Source organism: Panthera pardus, unplaced genomic scaffold, assembly GCF_024362965.1.
Source record: "Panthera pardus isolate Hobbes unplaced genomic scaffold, ASM2436296v1 HiC_scaffold_8, whole genome shotgun sequence".
Lineage (NCBI taxonomy): Eukaryota > Metazoa > Chordata > Mammalia > Carnivora > Felidae > Panthera > Panthera pardus.
Genome location: NW_026527013.1, coordinates 21,638,040 through 21,663,048, shown reverse-complemented (window position 1 = coordinate 21,663,048; position 25,009 = coordinate 21,638,040). Strand labels below are relative to the sequence as shown.

Below are 25,009 nucleotides of genomic sequence, written 5' to 3'. Positions count from 1 at the left end.
GCCTGTTTAGTCTTCTGAATGTCCTTTTCTGAATTTGAAACACCATGTTAGAACTATTACCGCATCAAAATTCTGTGAGAAAAATGTTCTATTTGAATTTAAGCAAAAAACACTTATTTTCTTCTTCTGCATGCTTCCCCTACTTTCTCCCTTCAAATGGTTTTATTCCTACCCTGAAGTTGGTCTGGTTTGGAACCGTGGTTATTGGAAACTCTGTAGGAAGGTGCTGGGCCGACAATGCAGGGGCTGGGAGGCTGTGACCCAGAGCAGGTGGCAGGGCAGTCCTGCTTTCCTGTGTCCTCATGTGTTCCCAAGGAGTTGATGTCTTATGAAAACACCTTTAGAACCTGTCGTCAATTCATTTAAATTAAATCTCCAAGTGGCAAGAGAGTGCACTTGAGCCAGGAAAATATCTGTGACCCAGAGACACTTACTTTTGACTTCTTAGAGGCATTTGCTTTTATTTATTTAACTTTTTATTTTGGGACTTTTTTTTATTATGGGACATTTTATTTCATTTTATGTTTTTTAAGTTTATTCATTTATTTTGAGAGAGAAAGAGAGCGAATGGGGGAGGGGTAGAGAAAGAGGGAGAGAAAGAATCCCAAGCAGGCTCTGCACTGTCAGCACGGAGCCCAATGTGGGGCTTGAACCCATGAACCATGAGATGACCTGAGCTAAAGTCGGCTGCTTAGCTGACTGAGCCACCCACGTGCTCCTATTATGGGACGTTTTAAACATACACAAATGAAGAGATAGTAATATGATGTACCCCCATTTACAGATAATCCCACATTAATGCTTTGTTATTTTAGAGGCATTGTAATGAATTTAGGCATAAAACACTTGGATTTTATATTTTCTTCTTCTTGGCATTGTTTTTTTTAAATCATTTTTTAAAAAGTTTATTTATTTTGAGAGAGGGAGAGAGAGAGAGAACAGGCGTGTGTGTGTGTGTGTGTGTGTGTGTGTGTGTGTGTGTGTGTGTGTATGTATGTGTAGGGGAGGGAGCTGGGGGGGTGGCTCAGAGAGAGGAAGAGAGAGAATAGCAAGCGGACTCTGCACTGCAGAGCTCAGTGCAGGGCTTGATCTCACAAAGTGTGAGATCATGACCTGAGCTGAAATCAGGAGTCAGATGCTTAACTGACTAAGGCACCCAGGTGCGCCTCTTGGCATTATGTTTTAAGCAGATTTTTCTCAGTTTACATTACAAGTTTAGGAGTGCCCTTGTAACTCCTGTGGCTAGTTGTAGAAAAGCAGTAACTGAGTTTGATCTTTGAATGAACAGAAATGCACTGAGTCAGCTAACATTTTAATATTTGTCAACTTGCTTTTACAAAAGTAAATTCTAAATTACTAAGCCAAAAAAAAAAAAAAAAAGAGTTCTAGTACTTTTTCTTTGATTGTCCTTTAAAAAAAATTTTTTTTAATGTTTTTATTTATTTTTGAGACAGAGAGAGAGCATGAGCAGGGGAGGGGCAGAGAGAAAGGGAGACACAGAATCTGAAGCAGGCTCCGGGCTCTGAGCTGTCAGCACAGAGCCCGACGCAGGGCTTGAACTCACGGACTGTGAGATCATGACCTGAGCTGAAGTCAGATGCTTAACCGACTGAGCCACCCAGGCGCCCCTCTTCCATTGTCCTTTAATTTATTAATGACTATGTTCTGTATCTTAGAATGCTCTAAATTTTCTTTTGCTGCTAAAGTATGATACTAAAAAAGACAGTAGTCTAAGAGAAAAACTTATATTGGTTTTGATGAAATAAATCTTCCCTACTGCATACCTTACCATCTGAGGCAGAAAATTAAAAGACAATTGTAGACTTTATTTTTTCTCTTATTTTAAAAATAGTTTTATTGAGATATGATTTACATATCATAAAGTTCACCTGCTTACACAATTCATTGGTTTTTCGTATATTTACGGTGTGCCACTATCATCGTAATCTAATTTTACAACATTTTCATTATTCCAGAAAGAAACTTTGTACACATTAGTGGTTACCTCCTGTCCCTGTCCCCCTCCTTCCTCAGCCCGAGGCGATCTCTACTTTTTGTCTCTTTAGATTTGCCTATTCTTTTTTTTTTTTTTTACATTTGTTTATTTTTGAGAGACTGAGAGAGACAGAGCACAAGTGGGGGAAGGGCAGAGAGAGAAGGAACACAGAATCTGAAGCACGCTCCAGGCTTGAGCTGTCAGCACAGAGCCTGACGTAGGGCTTGAACTCACAGACTGTGACATCATGACCTGAGCCGAAGTCGGAGGTTTCACCGACTGTGCCACCCAGGTGCACCTAGATTTGCCTATTCCTGACATTTTGTATAAATGATAGACATGAATTTTTGTTATTGGCTTCTTTAATTTAGCATGAAGTTTTTGAGGTCCATCCATGTTGTAGCATGTATCAGTGTTTTATCTCTTTTTATTGCTAGACAATATTCTACTGTATGGATATATTTTATGTGTCCATTCATCAATTGATAGACATTCTGGTTGTTTCCACTTTTTGGTGTTATAAATAATGCTGTTATGTACAAGTTTTGTGTGTAATATTTTCTTGGATAGGTATCTAGGAGTAGAATTGCCAAGTCATAACTTTTTTAGAAATTGCCAGACTTTTTCCAAGGTGGCTGTGTCATTTTACATTCCCACTAGCAATATGTGAGAGTTGTAGTTTCTCTATATCTTTGCTGATATTTGTTTCTGCCTGTCTGTCTGTCTCTCTCTTTTTGTTTACAGCCATACTTGTGGCTTTAATTGAGGGAATAGATATTAAAACACAGTGAAATGCGAAGAAAAAAAAAAACAGATTGCGCACAAAGAAGAAAAAACACAGTGAGATATCATTACACAGTCATTAGACATGCCAGTAGTTAACAATTGACTAGAAAATGAGTAGATGGAGGTCTCTTGGTTTTTATATGACTCCAAGATGATTTTGGCATTTTAAATGATTATTGAGGTGAGGTTGCTTTATTTAAAAAAAAATTTTTTTTTTTTTTTAAGTAAACTCCATACCCAGTGTGGGGTTGGAACTCCCCACCCCAAAATCAGGAGTCTCACGTTCTACGAGGTGAGCCAGCCAGGCCCCCCAAGATGAGGTTGTGTTACGTTTTCGTTTTGGGGGCCCTTCCACTTCATGATTTCTCTCTGCTGTATTGAAGTTGATGCCAGCTGTGTCTGTTGATTTATTCACTCCATCAACACTCAGTGAAGGCGTGTCTGCTCTCAAGAGTCCAGTCCCAAGAGAGCCTAGGACACCCCTGTCAGGCCTAGGACATCTGATTTTGTGATTTGCAAATAAAGAATGTTGTAAATGGCTGTACAGTTACAAGGTAGGACTAGATGTGCTGTTTTTCTTCAGAACTTTTTACCAAGGAATACCTGTTGCCCGTGACAACTCTTAGGTGGATTTTTTTATTTATTGTTAAATGATTCATTGGGTAGTGTGGTTCTAAAAACTTTCTGCAAAGTGGTCTGTATTCTTTCCTGAATTGGGGCTTTAGAATGTGCAGTAAAATATCTAAGAGGAAATGATAGAAGATGAGGAAATCCATTTGGAAAAAGTTTAAGTGTAAAGATTATGATTTTTTTTTTATTTTTTTTTAATGTTTATTTATTTTTGAGACAGAGACAGAGCATGAACGGGGGAGGGTCAGAGAGAGGGAGACACAGAATCTGAAACAGGCTCCAGGCTCTGAGCTGTCAGCCCAGAGCCCGACGCGGGGCTCGAACTCATGGACCGTGAGATCGTGACCTGAGCTGAAGTCGGATGCTTAACTGACTGAGCCACCCAGGCGCCCCAAAATGTATTTTTCTGCAACAGAAATTTGTAAAAATGTTTCTGATAAAAGGCAGAGGGAAATGGTCATCAGTTCATCATTTTTTACCCATTCTTTTGTTGAAAATCGTTAACACGTCTTTAAGAAAACATCTCTTCTTTTATGTAAGGTAAGATGGTATCAGATCATGTTTTGTAACAGGTGAGGTTTGCATCCTGAGTTCATGACTCATTAAGGATGGTGAATGTCTGTTATAGTTCCAGTTAGCTCCAGAATCTGCAAGGAACCTGTTATCTGGAATTTGTTTATCTGGTGGCATAGTTCTTGCATTGTGTTCAGTATTATGAAATTTTGAAACAGTGGTGGATAGAAAGGTGAACTTAGCAGAATGCTTGCCTCTGGCTGGCTCTGAACAACTCAGCCACGAATGTCATCGAGAGTTGTACTCATGATGCCATATTCTGCCCATTCTTGGTTTAACTGTTACTTATGATTCCCTCTGTTAGAAGGATTTACCCTGTAGGTAAAGGATTGAAGAAATGAATTTATTATTTTGAGTACACACTAACGCATGAGTTATAACTTAGCACTTTTTGTGAAGGGGTCAGACTATATCCACTTAAGACTCCGTACTGAGAGCAGATGGAGAAAGATTTTCCATCGAACCGGTGGGTGTTTTTGCTAACATTATAATCAAATCCTAGAGCAAGTTTCTAGATTTTTTTTTTTAATATTTTTAAGTAGTCTCTATACTCAACATGGGGCTCAAATTTACAATCCTGAGATCAAGAGTTGCATGCTCCACCGACTGAACCAGCCAGGCATCCCAGCAAGTTTCTGGATGATTTTGATTAGTCTTTTGGATGTTTTATTTATAATAACATGATTTCAGTTTTGGGAAAGTTAGTATAAAATATTTAATTTCTTAATAGCATAACAGTCTCTGTGTTTTTGTATTAGTCTCTTTAGCACTCCATTTAAAAAATTTTTTTTGTCACACTTATTTATTTTTGAGAGACAGAGAGAGACAGAGTGTGAGTGGGGGAGGGGCAGAGAGAGAGGGAGACACAGAATCAGAAGCAGACTCCAGGCTCTGAGCTGCCAGCACAGAGCCTGATGTGGGACTTGAACTCATGAACCGTGAGATCATGACTTGAGCCAAAGTTGGATGCTTAACCGACTGAGCCACCCAGGCAGCCCAGCACTCCATTTTGAGAGACTGTTTTCCAACAGTAAAGCAGGTGGAATATGTTCTAATAAGTATATGTTAATTTATTATATTGATAGCTGAACTCTATTTGTCGGTCATGGGCTTGAACTTGCAAAAATGAAAATGTGGTTGTCACTTTCCTTTAGTTTGAGCACCTCGAATAATAAGAAGTGTGGGCCCTAACTCTTGACCTTTGTGCTTATTGGTCAGTGTTTTCCTGGTCACTAAGATAAACAAAGCATTGTGAGAACTGCACAGCATGCTGTCCTTTTTCAGTGGCAATTAAGTCTTGTTCACTTGCCCAGATATCTGAATTTACACTTACCTGCCCTTCATTGAATTCACTTTGTATTTACCCACTCTCTCCTCAGCCACCTGCATCACAGCCCCTGCCTGTGGCAGCCCTTGGAGAGCCTCCTGGAGGGGAGGTTGCCAGCGGTCTTCACTTTGGCAAGACCAGCGCCCTTTTCTCAGTCTTCGTTCTCCCTTGAACTTCTTTCTACTTGGCTTTGTCGGTGGCTCACTCTTGGGGACAAGAAGTTTTCTTCTTACCTCTTGGTTTCTCTGTGTAGTGTATACAAAGTGAGTCATCCAGTGGCTGACAAAGTGTTAATTTCTCACCCCTCCCTGCCCTTATTTCACCTCCTTTTCTTCATTCTGTGGTCACTCCTGGAGATTTTGATATCCAGCCACCTGTGCTGTGCCGATGGACTCGTCCACCTGCAGCTCAGCCTCACACTCTGTCTCCTGCCATCAACTGCTTCTGGGATGCTTCATCTGGATAGTGTCCCAGTGGAGCACACCAGAGTCCCAAATCTCATGTTCTTCTTCGCTCTTTGGCCTTTGCTGTGATACGACTGGGAATCCTCTTTGATTTTTCTCTTATCTCCTACTTTGAAATGTCTCTCAAGCTGTCTTTTCCTTGCCATTCTGAGGCCTGCTTCTCTGCGCCAAGAGCTCATGCCAGGGCTAGTCAGTACCTTCCTGCTGGTCTGCCTCTAGTCCTAAGTGTCCTATAATTGTGTGTATGTCAGGTGACAGATTAAAATCTGGTACTCCTCAAGTCCTTCCTCATCAGTGCCTTTTTGGAGTATACAGCTTTCGCATGTTACATACACTCTTCTTTGTGGCCTTGTTATTCTGTATACCAGGAGACTGATTTCTCCCGCCACCTTACATGCAAGCATATACCCCCCCACCCCACGCCTCCCACCCCTGCCAGCTGATGCCAGCCTCATGTTACTTTTCTGGCTTTTGCATGCTGCTTGCTCTGTTGGGAATGTCTTCTACCCTTTCCTCTGGCTTTCCAAGGTTTTTTCCATCCTTCAAGGTGAAGCTCATGCTTTGATTTTGATAAGCTGTTTGCAGCTATCTTGGCTCACAGTTAATGCTCTTTTCTCTGTGCAGCTTTTTCTAATGCCTTGCATTTCAAAGATTCTCCCAGTGGTTCTGTCCCTAATTGTAAAATCCTTTAGGGCAGGACAAGACTGAGCTTTGTAACTTGCTTGGCTATCCCTGGGGTAGTGCCAGGAACAAAGGAGATGCTCAGTAGTGGTCACAGGTAAATTGTGAGAATGGTCAAGAAAACATTGTAAACAGGGGCACCTGGGTGGCTCACTTGGTTAAGCGTCCGACTTTGGCTCAACTCAGGTCATGATCTTGCGGTACACGAGCTTGAGCCCTGCATCAGGCTGTGTGCTGACAGCTCAGACCCCGGAGGCTGCCGATTCTGTGTCTCCCTCTCTTTCTCTCTGTCCCTCCCCTGCTTGTGCGCTCTCTCTCTCTCTCTCAAAAATACATAAACATTAAAAAAAAAAACCTTGTAAACATGTTGGTTTCTAATTGTGTTGGTAAATACTGGGAGACAGTTCTAAAGATATGAAATGGATGTTATAAGGTTAGTGGTCTTTGCCTAGGATAGTTTTATCTTTTACTTGGTGTCCTTTGTTGATAGGATATAGAAAATATTATGGGATTAAATTTCAGTAGGGGAAACTTTGAGCACATTCTGTATTTAAACATCTTGTTTTATGAGTTAGGTTCTATATATATTGACAGAGGCCCTTTTGCCACTTTCAGAGTCAGCTACTGTAAAACAAATACTATGCTATAAATAAAATGTCATTAGGCAGACATACTATATTTTGTTTGACAAATTAAGGGAATGTCACCTTACTTTGAAACATGGCTCCATGTGCCCCCATGTGTATTTTTCCTATTTACTTTGTGTAAAGAAAATTAAGCAAATTCCTGTATAATTTCCTTTCCCTAAAGCATCTTAGGAATAGAAAGGGCCAGGGGCGCCTGGGTGGCTCAGGTCACGATCTCGCGGTCTGTGAGTTCGAGCCCCGCATCGGTCTCTGTACTGACAGCTCAGAGCCTGGAGCTTGCTTTGGATTCTGTGTCTCCCTCTCTCTATGCCACTCCTCTGCTCATACTCTGTCTCTCCCTCTCTCTCTCAAAAATAAATAAACACTAAAAAAAAAAAAAAAAAAAGGAATAGAAAGGGCCTACCAGCCCAGCTCAACACAGGGTTGAATCAGGACCCATGAGCTGTTTTCCCCTGGCTGGACAGACAGGAAGCAGTGTGCATTCACTGCCTAGCTGTTCCCTCTTGATATCTGTCTCCCTTTGCCTTCTCCCCCTGCACTCCAGGCTGTAGGAGCAACTGAGAGCTAGAATAGTTTTCTGATTCTTCTCCCTTTCCCAGATGTGCCCTGCTTGTTTGCTTGACCACAATGAGAGAATCCATTGTTTGAGCTCAAAGGTTTCTATTGTCCTTCTCTTTTAGTATTTAAGTTATTCTACCTTGTTACTTGCTTCTGTTTTCTCTTCCACTAGTTGAAGCAAAGGGATAATGTTTATGTCTATAGTGGCTACACAACAGAGCACAGTATAGAAACCAGAAAATATTTGTTGAATGAAACTCATGTTGTGTTTAAAAGCCAAATTTACTCATAGAATGGAGGATTATATTATCCGGCACCAAACTTTTTTTCCTGTATTCTCTCAAATTCTCATCAGTTATCAACTTTGTTGTTCAAAACCAAGGGTTCTTAAGCTTTTTGATATTCATGAACCCCTTTGGTAAGCTAGTGAAGTGTATAGACCTGTTCTCAGGTTTTAAACAAATGAAATATATACGATCACAAAGGCAGTTAGTTACATAGATCTGTAACACCTGTAACATGATATGAAAATATCTGTTCTTTCAGTGGTGACAGAGTTACAGTTACTGTGAATGTTGCTGTGATTTGTTGCCTACACTCATGTTTGAAGGCAATCTTTGGTGCCCCTGAGGGCAATCTTAACTTTAGTTGGAGGTTAATGAAAACAGGTGTCACAACTTCCTCTTGTTCATATTCTCGGACCCCTGAGTTCTCTTTGTAGACCCTAGGACTCCAGCTTAAGAACCTTGCTGTAGGGACGCCTGAGTGGCTCCATTGGAGAAGCAATGTGACTCTTGATCTCTGGGTTGTGAATTTGAACCCCACATTGGGTGTAGAGCTTACTAAAAGAAATAAATAAACTTCTAAAAAGGTGGGAATAGAGGCACCTGGGTGGCTCAGTTGGTTAAGCATTTGACTCTTGATTTCGGCTCAGGTCATGATCTCATGGTTTGTGAATTTGAGCCCCATGACGGGCTCCGTGCAGACAGTGTAGAGCCTGCTTGGGATTCTTTCTCTCACTCTCTCTGTGCCTCTTACTGCTTTCTCTCTTTCAAAATAAATAAATAAACTTAAAAAAAAAAAAAAGGTGGGAATAAGAGAACATACAAAGGTAGGAAGACATTTTAAGAAATTTACCTTATTTATTAGCACTGTTGCTGATTTTCAGTAAACAAGTCTACGATAGGAGAGTGAATATTGTAAATTGCTGAGAATATTGATAGATTTAGGGGTTAAGTAATTTCTGTTTTATAGTGATAACATTTTGGGAACATGGGAGTAAAGGACTAATAGCTTGAGTGTCTAGGGCACAGAAAAGCTTTTATTTGTTTGTTTTTTGTTTGTTTAGAGATTGAGAGGATAGGTGGGGGAGGGGCTGAGGGAGGGAGAGAGAGAGAGAGAGAGAGAGAGAGAGAGAGAGAGAGAGAGGGAGGGAGGGAGGGAGAATGAATACCAAGTAGGCCCCCCACTCAGTGTGAAGCAAGATGCAGGGCTCAACCTCACAACCATGAGATCATGATCTGAGCTTAAATCGAGAGTCAGACACTTAACCAACTGAGCCGCCCAGGTGCCCCCAGAAAAGCTTTTAAACCTATACATGTGGTGTCTTTCTTTTTCTTTTTTTTTTTTTAATTTTTTTTTTTACGTTTATTTATTTCTGAGACAGAGTTAGAGCATTAGTGGGGAAGGGGCAGAGAGAGAGAGGGAGACACAGAATCAGAAGCAGGCTCCAGGCTCTGAGCTGTCAGCACAGAACCCGACGTGGGGCTCGAACTCACAAACCGGGAGATCATGACCTGAGCTGAAGTTGGATGCTTAACCAACTGAGCCACCCAGGCATCCCCGCATGTTGTGTCTTTCTTAGTCATGTTTGGAAACAACAGAGATGGCATATAGTGGGAAATTCGTGAATTTTGGAGTCAGGATTCTAAATAAGTTTCTCAGTCTTGCTTGAGCCTTGGTTTCCTCGCCTGTTCAATTATGATAATGCTTGTGTCTGAGTTTTGTGAAGATGAAATGAGAGCATGTGCAAGTGATCAGAGCTCCAAGCCAGTGCTGGTTTCTCTGTGGTGGGAGGTGGTTCGTCTCTGCATAGCAGGAGTCCAGGGTCTTATTTCCTATCTTTAAAGCAAGAGTATTGTAACAAAGGGATCTTTTGTATCCCTTTAGCCTGAAAAGTTGTTTGGTGTTAGTAAGCGTACTTCTCAGGTTTACCAAGATGCCAACTTACCAGTTAGACACAGCTGTGAATCAGTTGCTTGGAGCAGGAGAGAACTAACTAGTTTTGAGTGCTATTAACCGGGAAGGCACTCTCAAACATGCCATCTCATTTCCTCCTCAGAGCCACTCTACGAAAAGGTGGCATTCCCACTTTATAGCCTGGAACATTGAGACCCAGACAGTGAAAAATCTTCCAAGGTCATGAATTTGTATGTGATGAACTGGAGTTTGAAGTCGGAATTACTATGTGTAAAGCCTGTTTTTTATTATGCAACACTATTTCACATTACTTCCCTAGTAACCAGATGTGAGACTCACTGAGTACTCTTCATACAAAGAGAATCCTTTGTAGGAAGAATTCTTTCCTCTGTTGGAGAGAATATGTGTGTGTATTTTTTTTTTTAACCACATATATTTATCTACATATGCCAAACCTACAACCTACTGCTGAAGGTTGGAGAGGTAGGGAAGATTTCTGTACTGTACATAAACTTTTCTCTGCTTTTTACTGTTTCAAAAATTGTTAAGTATTTTAAAAATAATTAGTATCTCTCCAAACTGAAAGTAATAAATATAATCTTCATATATACATATATGGGGTACCTGGTTGGCTCAGTCAGTTAAGCATCCGTCTCTTGTTGGTTTAGGCATAGGTCATGATTTCATGGTTGGTCATGGTTTCCGTGAATTCAAGCCCTGTGTCGGGCAGTGCAGAGCCTGCTTGGGATTTTCTCTCTCTCTCCCTCTGTCTCTGCCCTTCCCCCGCTCACACTGTCTCTGTCTCTCTCACTCTCAAGGTAAATAAACAACAACAACAACAAAAAAACAGAGAAGCACCTGGGTGGCTCAGTTGGTTAAGCATCCAACTCTTGATTTCAGCTCAGGTCATGATCTCATGGTTTGTGGGTTCAAGCCCCATGTCCATGCTGGCAGCACGGAGCCTGCTTGGGATTCTCTGTCTTCCTCTCTCTCTCTGCCCCTCCCCTGCTTGCAGTCTCTCTCAAAAATAAATAAACATTAAAAAAAAATAAACTCAGGTTATGAATTTTTGGCAGGAATATCACAGAAATGATGCTGTGTCTCATATCTTATTGGCAATTAGTATTTTTATAATTAGTATTTTGTGGGTATTTTGAAACTATCCCATTCCTCATCAGTCTTTCAATTAATTTATCATAAATTTATATCAATATGGACTCATTTTTTCTGTTCTTTTCAGTGAAGTATAATCTTGCTATCCTCATTGCTTATATTGATGTGTAAATCATCCCAGATTTGGCCGGTGGGAGCCCTCTCAAGCACACTTTCCATTATTCTCTGGAGCATTTTCTTGCTTTCTGCCACAAATGTTCTAGGCCAGGGTTTCTCACCTCAGCTCTGTCAGTGCTCATGTACATAGTTATTTTTCTTAGTATCCAGTCCATTCTGCAAGAAAATAGAAAATTTTTGAAAAAATACCAAATGTTAACCTTTTTTGTATTCTTAGTAATATATCACTCAGAGTGACTTTCTGGTAACTTCTGTGAAGGTGGGAGAACCTGCTTTACTTTTGTGCAGTTTTTTCTTTTCCCTTCTGAAGGGAAAAAGAGGTATTGTAAGAGGTACTTAAGGGAAAAAGTATTGTAATTGTCAAAGCCTTTTTATTGTCAGAACAGTCATTTAAAACAAAGCAGAACAGGGGCACCTGGGTGGCTCAGTCAGTTAAGCATCGACTTTGGCTCCGGTCATGAACTCACGGTTTGTGAGTTTGAGCCCCACGTCGGTCTCTGTGCTGTCAGCTCAGAGCCTGGAGCCTGCTTTGGATTCTGTGTCTCCTTCTCTCTCTGCCCCTCCGCCTCTCATGCTCCCTCTCTCCCTCTCTCTCAAAAATAAATAAAACATTAAAAAAAAAAAAGCAGAACAAAATAAACATTTTTGGTTGAAAAAGCATTTTCATGCCGTTGGAACAAGAGTAGAAAAAGAAATATGCTCTTCACTTGCTGCCTCATCTATCACATATGTAATGAAGATCTACTGGAGGCAGGCACCGAGTGGAGCCCTTTGCAAGGCTACAGGCATACCGGGGCAAACAGAAATCTACATGGTCCCTGCAGTACCCTCATCGAGCTTACAGTCTAGTGGCTAAGAGATAAGTAGTCACAGAAACATGGAGTGACAGTCACCAAAGGAACTGCCCCGAGCAATGATTCTTATATGTGAAATGACACATGTTCCACTACAAATTGTTCTGAGGGTAAAATGAGATCATTTAAGCAAAAGTCCTTTGTGAATTGTAGATGTGTTACGAAAATGAAGTATTTCTGGTGTCTCAGTTGGGTAAGCATCCGACTTCAGCTCAGGTCATGGTCTTGCTGTCAGTTAGTTCGAGCCCTGCATTGGGCTGTGTGCTGACAGCTCAGAACCTGGAGCCTTCTTCAGATTCTGTGTCTCCCTCTCTCTGCCCCACCCTTGCTCATACTCTGTCTCTCTCTTTCTCTCGAAAATAAATAAACATTAAAAAAAATGAGGTATTTTTTTCTTGTCACTTCCTTTTCTCATATTTCTGGTCTTTTTAGAATTACTAAGGAAGCACCCCCTGAACCAGCTTCCAGGCTCTTCCTCTCTGTCCTGAGCATCACTGCCTGTCTCTCTGGGTGCATGCTACCACTTACTTTCAGGTCACTTAGCCCTGTTCACAAACCTTGAGTGTGCCCGTATTTCCTTCAGATTGGAGTCCAACCTAACTTTCCAGTCTTACCCTCTTTCTTGTCTTGAAGTCCTCAACCCAAACCAAACTGGTCAAGTTGCTGTGTCTGAGACACACATTGCACTTCCCATCTCTGTGCCTTTGCTCTTACCCTTTGCCCGGAACGGTGTTCATCTCTCCTGTTTTTCAAAATTACATTCTCATCCTGGACCTGGCTTTTAAACCACAGCCTCCCTGTACTTTACTCCCGTTGTACGTACAGTCTCTCCTGAGCATTTAGTAGTCCTCATTTGCCCTCTTTTGTGCTTTTAGGTTTTTCTCAACTGATGTCCAAGCCCTCAAAGTATAGGGACCATATTCAGTATGTTTTTTTCTATTTGATAAGGAAAGTGATCTGACTACTTTTAACCCCACTCCGAAGAATTTAAAAACAGAAACACACAAAAAAATCTGAATTTGCACTGAAAAAAGGTATTACTCTGTACTAATACTGCATTTTGTTAAGTCACAGCACATCTGACTTAACTGTCCTTTTGCCTCAGCAAAAGATGAATACTTTTGCACTGTGAGTACCTTGTCAAGAAACTGAGATAGTTGCGACCCCTTTTGTCCCTCCCTTTGACCCATTTTGGTATCAGGGATGGATCACTTCAGCTTAGCAGATGCATGTAGTGGCTGAGGTCAAGTTGGAGGTTCAAGGTGGTACAAGTGAATGATTATGCTACTCAAGGCTTGAGTGGCTTAAGATCCATGTACGTGAGAGATAAAGAAGTTTGTCTCAAAATCTCAGGAATTTGCCACTTGATTACCTACCATAAGTAAAAATGAAAATCAGGGGGCGCCTTGATGGCTCCGTCATTTAAACCTCCAACTCAGGCTCAGTTCATGATCTCACAGAACCCGATTCAGATCCTCTGTCTCCCTCTCTCTCTGCCCTTCCCCTATGCACGCATGCACTCGCTCGCTCGCTCTCTCTCTCTCAAAAATAAACATAAAGAGTTAAAGAAAGTGAAAATCAGGATAAAACTACCTAAGTCATTAAAAGCAATTCATTAAAAAGTAGAAAGAAATGCCCCTGAGTACTATGAAGGAAAATGTCCATGCTGTGAGAACATAAAACAGGAGGAACCATAAATTTCTGTTCCATTAACTAAATGTGACCTAGCAGTTGCTTCTTTTTTAGTTAAAATCCCATGTTTATAACTTCAGAAGATGAGTTTCCAATGATAGACCAGTTTTTTTCCTCTTACTTTTCTAGCTTCAACAAATTCATTGTTGAAAGAATACATGTTTGAATAAAAGAATGGTCAGAAATTGGAAATAGCCAGGTAACAGCGATGATCTTTTAGTCAATACATACTTGTTAAATAGCATTGATTTTCCAGAAAGACTCTAAAATACAAACTGTGTTTTGGATGTTAGTCTTGGGAACCACCCGTCTCACTCCTCAAAATGCAGCAGTCTCTCCAGTAGAGTAATAGCACCGTGAATATCACAATGTCACTTACTATGCATCCTTTTTATTTCTGTGTTTAAAACAATTAATGGTCATGCTGCTTCTTTGTTGTAACTTCTGAGAAGGCTGATTTATCAGTGTAATTTTACTTCATGGTTTACTTTTTATTATGGCAGTATTCAATACACAGAATCAGAAAATCCCATTACTGGGTTTCCACAGTTAGCAACATGTGGCTGGCTCATTTTATCTATACTTTCCTTTCTGACAGGTACACACAGTTTTGCCTCCTTCACTGCATCATTTTGCAGCAAATCTTGAGTATTACATTACTTCGTAAGTAATTCAGTATTTATCTCTAAACTTATGACTTTTTAAAACTATAACATCCTTTATCACATGTAAAAATCAGTTAATCTTTTTAATAGTATTAATATCCAGTTGGTATTGTCATTATTTTAAGTTCTTTTCTGTATGAAGATTGCAATTTGATTTGTGGTATTGGCTGTTATGCAGAACCTATAGAGGTTTTTCTCTTTTGAAACTAAGATATAAAAAGAATAGCTCTGTTTTTGGAATGAAAATGTAATATATTTTTGTAAAATATTTTGGGCAAAGACTCAAAACACACAAACAACCAGCTACTGGAAATCTATGTATAAATAATAATTCTGATTAAATTAAACTTGACTTATTTTATTTTCTTATTGTTTTTGTGCTTAATAACCTGCATCTTGGGGAAAAGAGGAGGCTGTTTTGAGAATTTTTGCTCCAGGCTTAGCAAGCTGGTGCTGACTAGGTCCAGAGTTGTGGGCTCATCAGCCCCATGGCTATAGGGCTTTGGGTCGCAGGCAGCGGTCTTGGACTGTGGGGTTTAGGGCCCTCAGGACAGGCATCGGTTTTTGCCCCACTTATTCTGTGCAGGGCATTTCACTTAAATGAGCACTTACTGTATGCAATTAAACAGGAGAGAATACTTCCTAACTACTGAATGTGGAGTTAATTTGAAATAATAATTTTCTTACCTTTGTTATAATTCAGAAATAACACAGTATACAGTGCAATTAATATTTGAAACTTTCAAAGGATAAACTGGACAGTGACACAGAAAACAAAGCTTAAAACAGGTGGTGATCTTCTTTTCTCCACTCATTTCCTTCCTTAGCTAGAACAGTAGTGTGGTTTCTGTGTTAGAAATGAAGAGCGACTCATTGGTGAGAGCATGGGGAATGTGAGCTGCCAGCCACTTTCTATTGGATTCAAAATGTTTGAAAGTGAGAGATTCTCTGCTCAGGATGACCAGAGGATTTGGAAAAATTGAGGTTTCTGGAACGTTGATAAATACATACGTACATACATACATACATACACATACACGTACATATATATATACGCACTTGTTTAGGTGTTATAGAACCCCTTTCCCCATGTTGATATTATTAATTAAATTGAGTGTAATAAATTGATACAGTCACACAACTATCACCACAATTTAGTTTTAGAATAGTTCCATCACCTCCCCAAATGATCTTGTGACCATTACCAATAACCCCTGCTTATGCCCTGGCCTCAGGCAACCACTGATGGCATTTTTCTCTACAGTTTTGCTTTTTGTACATATTTCATATAAATAGAATCATACAGTATGTAGTCTTTTATGTCTGGCATATTTCATTTAGTATGATGTTTTTGAAATTTATCCCTGTTACTGCAAGTATCAGTAGTAGTTCATTTTATTGCTGAGGATTATTCTGTTGTGTATGTCTTCACTAATAGGTGGCCATTTGGGCTGTTTCCAGTTCATAGCAGTGAGCACTTGTGTAAATGTTTTTTATGGTTATGGTTTTGTTTTGTTTTTTAAGTTTTATTTATTTTGAGAGAGCAAGTGCCAGCAGGGAAGGAGCAGAGAGAGAGGGAGAAAGAGAATCAGAAGCAGGCTCCACGCACTGTCAGTGTGGAGCCCGATGTGGGGCTTGAACTCACGAACTGTGAGCTCAAGGCACCAGCATTGTGTGAGAGCTGCAGTCTCTTTACATCCTTGTTAACTCTTGGTATTGCTAGTCATTCATTTTAGCCATTATCGTTGGTATGTAATAATATTTCGTTGAGGTTTTAATTTTCCTTAATGACTAATGAAGTGTCTTTTCCTATGTTTCTTTGCCATTCATACATCTTCTTTGTTAAAGTCTCTATTCACATTTTTTGCCTGTTTAAAAAAAATTGGATTGTTTATTGAGTTGTAAGAGAGCTTTTATATACAAATCATTTATTGGCAGATAAATGTTTTGCAAATTTTCCACCCAGTTTGTGACTTTTTTAATGGTTAATATTTTATTCTATTATTATTATTTTTTAACTTTATTCATTTTGAGAGAGAGTGAGTGGGGGAGGGGCAGAGAGGGGGAGAGTGAGGTGAGAAAATCCCAAGCAGGCTCCACACTGCCAGTAAGGAGCCTGACTCGGGGCTCAAACGCAATGAACCGTGAGTGAGATCATGACTTGAGCTGACATCAAGAGGCAGGTGCCAAATCAACTGAACCACTCAGGTGCCCCATATCTTTTCTTTTCCTTTTTAAAAAAAATTTTTTTTTTAACGTTTTATTTATTTTTGAGACAGGGAGAGACAGAGCATGAACAGGGGACGGTCAGAGAGAGGGAGACACAGAATCTGAAACAGGCTCCAGGCTCTGAGCTGTCAGCACAGAGCCCGACGCGGGGCCCGAACTCACGGACCGCGAGATCATGACCTGAGCCGAAGTCGGCCGCTTAACCGACTGAGCCACCCAGGCGCCCCTCTTTTCTTTTTCTTAATGAAATCTTTGAATAGCAAAATGTTTTAAACTTTGATGCAATCCCAGTTTGTTATATTTTCTTTATTATTTCTGCCTTTTGGGGGTCATATCTAAAAAAAAATCTTTGGGGGCACCTGGCTGACTCAGTCAGTAGAGCATACTCCTCTGGATCTTGGGGTCGTGAGTTCAAGCCCCACATTGGGTGTGGAGCCTACTTAAAATAAAATTCTCTTTAAAAATAAAAAACAAAAAATGTTCACCAATCCAGGTCAAAAGATTTTCTCCTATTTTTTTTTTAGGTGTTTTATAATTTTAGCTCTCTCTTTTTTTTTCTTTTGTAATTTTAGCTCTTACATTTAGGTTTATGATTCATTTTGAGTTTTTATGTATGGTGTGAAGTAAAAGTTGAGGTAAATGGTAAAAGTTGAGGTAAATGGTGATGTTTGTCCTGTTCCTCTGACCTCTCTCTTGGATCTAGAAGCGCCATCCATCCAATTCTGGTTTGATTTCCCACCACCCCCCCCCCCCCCCCAAGACTTTTTCATAGTTGGTGTTGTATTCTTCCATCAGGGGATACGTAATGTTTCAGGTTGTCTTTTGTTTTGTGATTGATGTGAGCTGTTACTGATGGTCAACACTTAGATCCATTAATTGATTTTATTAGAGGCTCTGTTATTCCCTCATCATTTATTAGTTGGATTACTTTTGTTAAAAGAAACATCTCCTTCTCTTCTATTCTGTTACCCAGTGGTATAGTTGTGTATGATCTCTTTAATTACAAAATGCAGTGACTCTTAGCAAGTCGTTTGTGGTAGGTATTTTTTCTAATGCACCACTACCCAGTTGAATTGGTAGACAAACAGTTGCAACTGATAAGCAAGTTGAAGGTTTTTCTCTTCTCTCTGCATAAATGTCTTATGAACAGACCCTTCTGTTGGAAACTCTGTATAAGAGTATCCTTCTTGGCTTCTTCATTTGTAGGCGAAGACTGTGTGTATGGTGAATTATTGCTTTATAAGAGCAAATTACAATCTCGACCAATTTTTTTTCCAGCATAGTATTTTGTAATGAGCATATAGTAATTGCTTGCTTCTTTTTTTTTTTTTTTTACAGGTTTGATTTATGATGTTGCTGTCTCTTATGCTGCTTTATTGTTATGAAATGGTTTTCTGTTCTTTCCTTGATCTTAACTATAAATAAGAAAAGTTACAAAATTGATGTAAATTCATACATGTAAATGTACTTTTACTATTATTACTTTTTTCACTTTTTGTATCTTAGCCATTAACTCCATTTTCACAATTCTTCCCAAATGGGATGATGTTTTTCTTCTTTTGGCTGTCAGTGTATCTGTTTTAAACACTAATCTAATGTCACAATAACTTTGTAGCATGCTGTAAGTAGATACACTGTACTTCGGATAAAAGGGGCAGAGCTCAGTGAATGGAGGGGGGCAAGAGTGGAGAAGGTTTGTGTACTAATTAGCCCTTGAAGGTGTAGAAGTTTAGTGCCAGCACCTAAAGTTATCACATGTTTGGTAAGGAGCTGCTGTGAATGTAGCAGGTATTAAAGCAGTGCAGCAGAACAGCTAGTCTGTGTCACATATACAATAGTCTAGGTTTCAAAGTAATTTGTATTAAAGTGGACTTTAATATGTTATGTATCAGATGTAACAGATTTGCCACAAATAAAAAAATACTGCCAAAATGGGGTGCCCGGCTAGCTAACTCAGTTGGAAGAGCATGTAACTCTTGATCTTGGGGTCATGACTTCGAGTCCCATGTTGGGTGGGGCTTAATTTTCAGAGTTGAGATGCTTTTCAATAATTATTTTAGTTTCTTGGCACTTTTTAAGTTAAAGGATGACTATAAGAAGTATTGAGAGTTGAGACTGGAATCCCACCTAATAGATGGCAGAACTATCCCCATTAATTTCACTGAGTAGACCACAGACTGAGCGCTTACAGCGGCTAGGCATGGCACCATAGAGACTGAGGCAGGAGTGGGCCTCAGGTGCAGGTGGGCCCCTCTAGAAGGGTCCAAAGGTGCTGTGGTCATTTTTAAGGGGGAGAAGTGAATTCTGGAATGTGTGTTTAGTTCTTTTCCCCTTCACGTTGTAGGGTATTCAGATATACCTATGATTTCTCTTAGTTTCTCCTGAAAGGTACCCTGGTTTTGCAAAATGATTGGCATTTTTTCTTTTTTTTTTTTTTTTTGAAAGGCAGTGTTCAGACTTGGGAATCTGAAAATTTAAAAATCACAAACTGAGCTGTAACCACCTTAGATCTTGAGAATTGGCTTTTTTTTCCTTCTGTGGCCTTTGTCATTTCCATTTAGCTCTCCGCTTCTACAGTTACAACCTCAGGATGCCAACTGAGATCCTGCCAAGAGAGCTAGCTTCTACCCAGACTCTGGGACTAATCTTCACCCCAAAGGAGATACATAAATGAATTGCTTAAGTATGGCAATAACTCACTACTGCAGCCTTACTGTTGAGTACGGTTTCCAATAACCAGATCCTTGCCATTTCCCCTAGTTATATAATGATTAAGTTGGTGCCTTGAACTCCTGAATACCAGTGGCTAGATTTCATTCTTGAAACTTAATTTCCTCAGTATTTCTTCTAAGTCTCTACAGAGGCCACCAGCCTATTTGCTTGTACCTGTTTATTATTCTGCATTATCTTGACCTGCATTATAAATTTTACTTTCTCACACCTACTTTTTAGCTTGAGAGTTCGTTCTTATTCCTTTTTTTTCTTTCTTGCACACATATATTGAGTATCTATTTGGAACTGGGCTAGAGAGAGAAAATAACCAAGTCCCTGACTTTAAGAGTAACCATGGGTATCAACATCAGCATTCCTTTTTTCTCCAATTAAAAAAAAAATTTTTAATGTTTTATTCTTGAGAGAGAGACAGAGCATGAACGAGGAAGGGTCACAGTGAGAGAGGGACACAGAATCCGAAGCAGACTCCAGGCTCCGAGCTGTCAGCACAGAGCCCGACATGGGGCTCAAACTCATGAGCCATGAGATCATGACCTGAGCCAAAGTCAGATGCTCAACCGACTGAGCCACCCAGGCACCCCATCCAGTTTTATTGAGATACAGTTGTCATATAACATTGTATTAGTCCAAGGAGTACAATATAGTGATTTGATATATGTATATATTGCAAAATTAGGACTACAATAAGTTTAGTTAACATCAGTCACCTCACATTTTTTTTCTTACGACAGTAACTTTTAAGGTCTACTTTCTTAACAGCCTTCAAATATACGATGTGATATTGTTAACTATAGCCACCATGCTGTATGTTACATCCCCAGGACTTATTTGCCCATTAACTGGGCGTTTGTACCTTTTGAGCATGTTTACCCATTCACACCCTGCCTCCCTCATCTCTGGCAACCACCAATCTATCCTCTGAATCTATGAGTTTGGTTTTTTTATTTAGATTTTATTTTATTTTAATTTTACATCTTTCAAAACACTTTTTTAATGTTTATTTTTGAGAGAGAGAGTGTGTAAGCAGGGGAGGGACACAGAGAGAGGGAGACACAGAATCTGAAGCAGGCTCTAGGCTCTGAGCTGTCAGCACAGAGCCCGACGTGGGATTCGAACCCACGAACCGTGAGATCATGACCTGAGCCAAAGTTGCACACTTAACCAGCTGAGCCACTTAGGCGCCCCATTTGGTTTTTTAGATTCCACATATAAGTGAGATCATACAGCATTTGTCTTTCTCAGACTTACTTCATTTAGCATAGTGCTCTCGAGGTCCATCCATGTTGTTGCAAATGGCAGGATTTCCTTCTTTTTTTGTGGCTGAAGAGTGTTCTGTTGTGTAAGTACAGTATCTTTTCTTTATTCATTAATCTATTGTTGGTCGCATAGGTTGCTTCCATGTCTTGGCTATTCTAAATAATGCCGCAGTGAACTTGGTGGTGCAGATATCTTTTCAGGTAGTGATTTTGTTTCTTTCAGATACTTAGAAATGGAATTGCTGGCTCATATGGTAGTGTTATTTTTAATTTTCTGAGGAACCTCCATACTGTTTTACATAGTGGCAGCACCAGTTTACATTCCCACCAACAGTGCATGAGGGTTCCCTTTTCTCCACATTCTCATCAGTACTTTCTGTCTTTTTGATAATAGCTGTTCTAACATGTATGGGGTGATATCTCATTTTGGTTTTGATTTTCATTTCCCTGAAGATTCATGATATTGAGCACCATTTCATGTACCTATTGGCTATTATATATCTTTTTTTGGAAAAAAAAATCTATTTAGTTCTGTGATTGGTTGACTTTAAAGGAACACATTGAGAAAGGAACCGTTCTTTGTTCCATTAAGCCTGATTACCATGATCTCAGGATCAAAGTCTGATAAACTGAGCAAACTTAGCTTTGAAATATTTTGCCTGGTCACATAAGTAGTAGGTTATTTAAAGTGAAATCATAGCGACGCCTGGGTGGCTCAGTTGGTTAAGCGGCCAACTTTAGTTCAGGTCATGATCTCACCGTTTGTGAGTTTGAGTCCTACGTTGGGTTCTGCACTAACAGTGGGGAGCCTGCTTCAGATTCTCTGTCTCTCTCCTTCCCTCCCTCTGTCTCAAAAATAAATAAACATTAAAAAAGAGAATTCTTTAAGAAATAAAATGAAATCATAATCATTTTCAGGCTTTAATTTATTCTTTTGTGTCCTGTTGGAATACAGATAAACTGAAATGTATTTCAGAGGAAGTTCAGGATGGTGAGGGAACTTAGGACCTGTCTTTGGAATAACTGTTAGTTCTCTCAACGGTGTGAAGGGCTTTTGTGTGAGCAAAGGTACAGACTCATTGTGAGTGGGAAATACCTATGGGTAGAAGGAAGCCTTTGGGACTTGGGGCAGTTGAATGGAAAAACTTTGTGGTGAAGCAACTCAGAAGTGGTATAGATTGTCCCAGAAGGCACTTATGGGAGTTTTTTGTTACTGTGTCATCAGTGGTGTTTGACATAGAATAGATAACTTCTTCCACTCAAGGATGCGTAGATAGGTTCCTCCTCAAGGAACATGCTAGAGAAGCACCCTAGGTTAATGGAGAGGAATTATTTGTGGAAATGTTGGGGCATGAGAATGGTGGATAGGTAACCACAAAACTATGAGGACCATTGGACTAGGTGCTACCTATTAAAGTTTCTTCCAGCTTTTAGATTCACCAATCTCTGTGGTTAGTGAAACAAAGGTTTTTTAAACATCTCCCAGGCAGTTGAGTTCATGTCCACGTGCAGTGTGTTGTATAGTTTCTGATGGCACGAAGCAAATGTCTGAAAAGGAGAGAGTGATGTGAGCATAAAGTACCTAATTATTCGGGGGGAGGAATGAGCAAAAGGAAAATGTTTACGTATTGAACTTAATCACTCGTCATTTGAGTAAAGTAGAAAAAATTTCTTCTTCAGCCTTCACCCCTCTCCATCAGTATCCCTCTGAAATTGCAAAGTTGGCCGGGCAGCCCTGGGGCAGTCATGTCTGTTTTGGTAGTTTTAATCATTTGCTTTACAGATGTCTCTGTTTAATGCCAAAAATCCATAGTGTTTGTTACAGTTGGGAAAACTGTCTTGACAAGACTTTTTCATTAAAGTGGCTTTTTGAAGTCTAACTGGCAGTCTGAATTTGACATTTTGTTTAAGATTCGGGTAAGAGTAGTACTGTGCTGTTTGAATGGCTTATTGGTATTTTTTTTTCTTAAAACATTGTTTTGAGAGGAATTTGAAGTAAGCTTATGACTTTTTGATAGTTAGATTTGGCATTAAGCCTCCTCAAGCTTTGGGTTTCCTAGTCAGCAAGGATTGACTGAGTGTCCTGTCTCATCGTCTGGCTGGAGGCCGTGAAGTTGCAAACCTGATGTGGCTGACTTTGTAGTCATCTTCAGATTATCATTTTGGGCGGATTTAATGTGAGTTTAGACAAGTGAATTGAGTTTTCTTTTATACTTTAATAGAGAATAGTACCACATTTGTAATCTCACGTCTTGTAAGAAAATATTGAAGAAAACACATTAATGATTTTGAGTGTGTGCTTTTGAGTTGTGATGATGATGTTTTTCCTGGGTGTTTTAAGCAACTAGCTCATTTATTTTCTCAACAGTTTAAATACAACAATTAAAACAATAACCTTGTTCTGCCTCCCCCACCCACCCGCCCACTCCATTCCGCACTTTGGAATATAAATCAGAACAGTTTTCATATATGGTGCTGGAATATTTGCCCCTCTGAAATAGATATCAATAGCCATTTGCCTCAAGCCCATCCTGTGTTAGTTTGCAAATAACAAAGGTTTGAATTCTTTTCAGCTTACTTTGATGACTTCAGGCATCTGTCTCTGTTTCAGTTATAGTTTTATCTAAGGCTGAAAGAAGTTTTATATTTTATAAAACCTATTTTTTCCTATACAATATGAAACTTAGTGTAGCATAGTCAGTATTAGTAAGAATTGAAAATTACATAGATATTTTTGTACTACACACTAGAAAGTGGAATTGGTAAGTGCTAATCTTGGAAAAATGTTAGTCTTTGTAGTAGTGTATTTAAGTTTACTTAAATAATAATTTAATGGTAGGAAAAATACTGTTTTTAGAGAAAGAATAGAAAAGGGGAAGGGGAAGCATCATTTCTTGTTTAAAAGGGGCAGAGACTTAAGCAAAAATTTCTGTGTATTTAACATAAGCACTTCTAGTTCTCAGAGGAAATTTAATAGATTAATAGATGTGGGTATTGAACTCTACAAAAGCAAGTAACAAGCTGCAACTAAGTTCTAATGCTGAACAAACCACAGGCTACAAGCACCCTGCTGATCTCTAGCGTAACAGGTAGACTGTTGTTCTGCCTGGTGGGGGTTTTGGTTTTATGTATGAGTTTAATTAGTTTCCTAATACGCATAATTTAGGCTTTTTTCCCCCTTATGTCTACGTAGCTTTTTTTGCACTGTATTATTTTACATATGTAACGTGTTCCAGTTTATCTCTAGTAGTAACCAGAGGTTTACTCCTTTCCTCGAAGCACTTATTTTAAAAGCTACTGAAGAGTTGTTTTGTTTTCTAAATAACTTATGCCTTTTCTAAATCCTTATCCTTGTTCCTTCTATCATTGTTATTAAATGTTGATCATGCTTCTTAGGTTTGTGGAGCGTGACCTGATGGCCCGAATTTGCAGTAGACAGTTGCCACACAGTTTCCCAGGGATGCCCCAGGCGGGCAGCAGCCTTGCCCAGGAGTGGGGAGACGTTCCCACTGATCGTGCTGTTTTGGTGCTTACAGTGATTTTGAGGGGTAGTAGCCTATCCAAAGGTCCTTGGCAGTTACAACCAATGATCTGCTTTTAGGGCCTTAAATGTCTTAAAACATCCTAATGAATTAATTGTACAGCACATGTGATTATAGTCCAGGAGTCTTTAAAGTCTGACATAAAGCTTTCAAAAAAATACCTGTGTGCTTAATATTAATAGAACAAAACAAAGCAGTGGAACCCCCAAAGCCTCCTGCCTCAACATCACACCCTTGGTTGAAGGCTTTGAGAAGAGTGAGTAGAGGTTAAAGTTGAGTGAATGATCGGACAAAAGGCAGCCTCCCAGGGATCTGGAGACATTAGTCACTATAGCTTGCCTGCCACCCACTCTTCTCCAGGCCTCTGGGGGTAAGGAAGAAGCCTCTTCACTCCCTTGGGGGTGGAGGCTTTGTTTATGTGCTTTCCTGCTGATTCTGAGGTTTTTGATGGTGGCTGTTTATCACACTGATTCTTTTTTAGCCTTTTGACTGTTCTTTAAACTCCCTTTCCTTCCATTCCATCAAATAATAAAGAAATGTATGTTAATTAAAGCAAAGTTACTGTATAACTTTGCTAGGAAGAAAGAGTTAGAAGGGTATTTGGTAAGCAAAGTGAGAGTATTCCAAGTACTGAGAGGTTGGGAATCATCCTTGAAATAGTATCTTTATTCTTCTACTAAGAGGTTTGTTAAAGCAAAAATAGCTAATCTGCGCTGAGGGCTTACTGTGCCATAAACTTTTACATGCACTAATGGATTGAATAATCAGAGTAACTATGAGATAGGTGCCATTGTTAACATCTCCATTTTATAGGTGATGACACTGAGGCATAAATTGGTGATACAACTTGTCCAAGGCCACACAGCAAGCAGGCATGCACCTGGGAC

The 25,009-nt window shown here is 39.7% G+C and overlaps 1 protein-coding gene across 12 annotated transcripts in view; it reads left to right on the top strand.

Annotated features, from left to right (window-relative positions):
* Nucleotides 1-25,009, top strand: part of SFMBT1 (Scm like with four mbt domains 1) — a 128,019-nt gene that overhangs the window by 25,287 nt on the left and 77,723 nt on the right. Inside the window, exon 3 of one of the 12 annotated variants that reach the window (XM_053897088.1) lies at nt 14,296-14,360. The exons of the other annotated variants lie outside the window; for them this stretch is intronic. The gene's annotated coding sequence lies outside the window, so the exon portion shown is untranslated. The remainder of the gene's footprint in view (nt 1-14,295; nt 14,361-25,009) is intronic. 12 annotated transcript variants of the gene reach the window in all.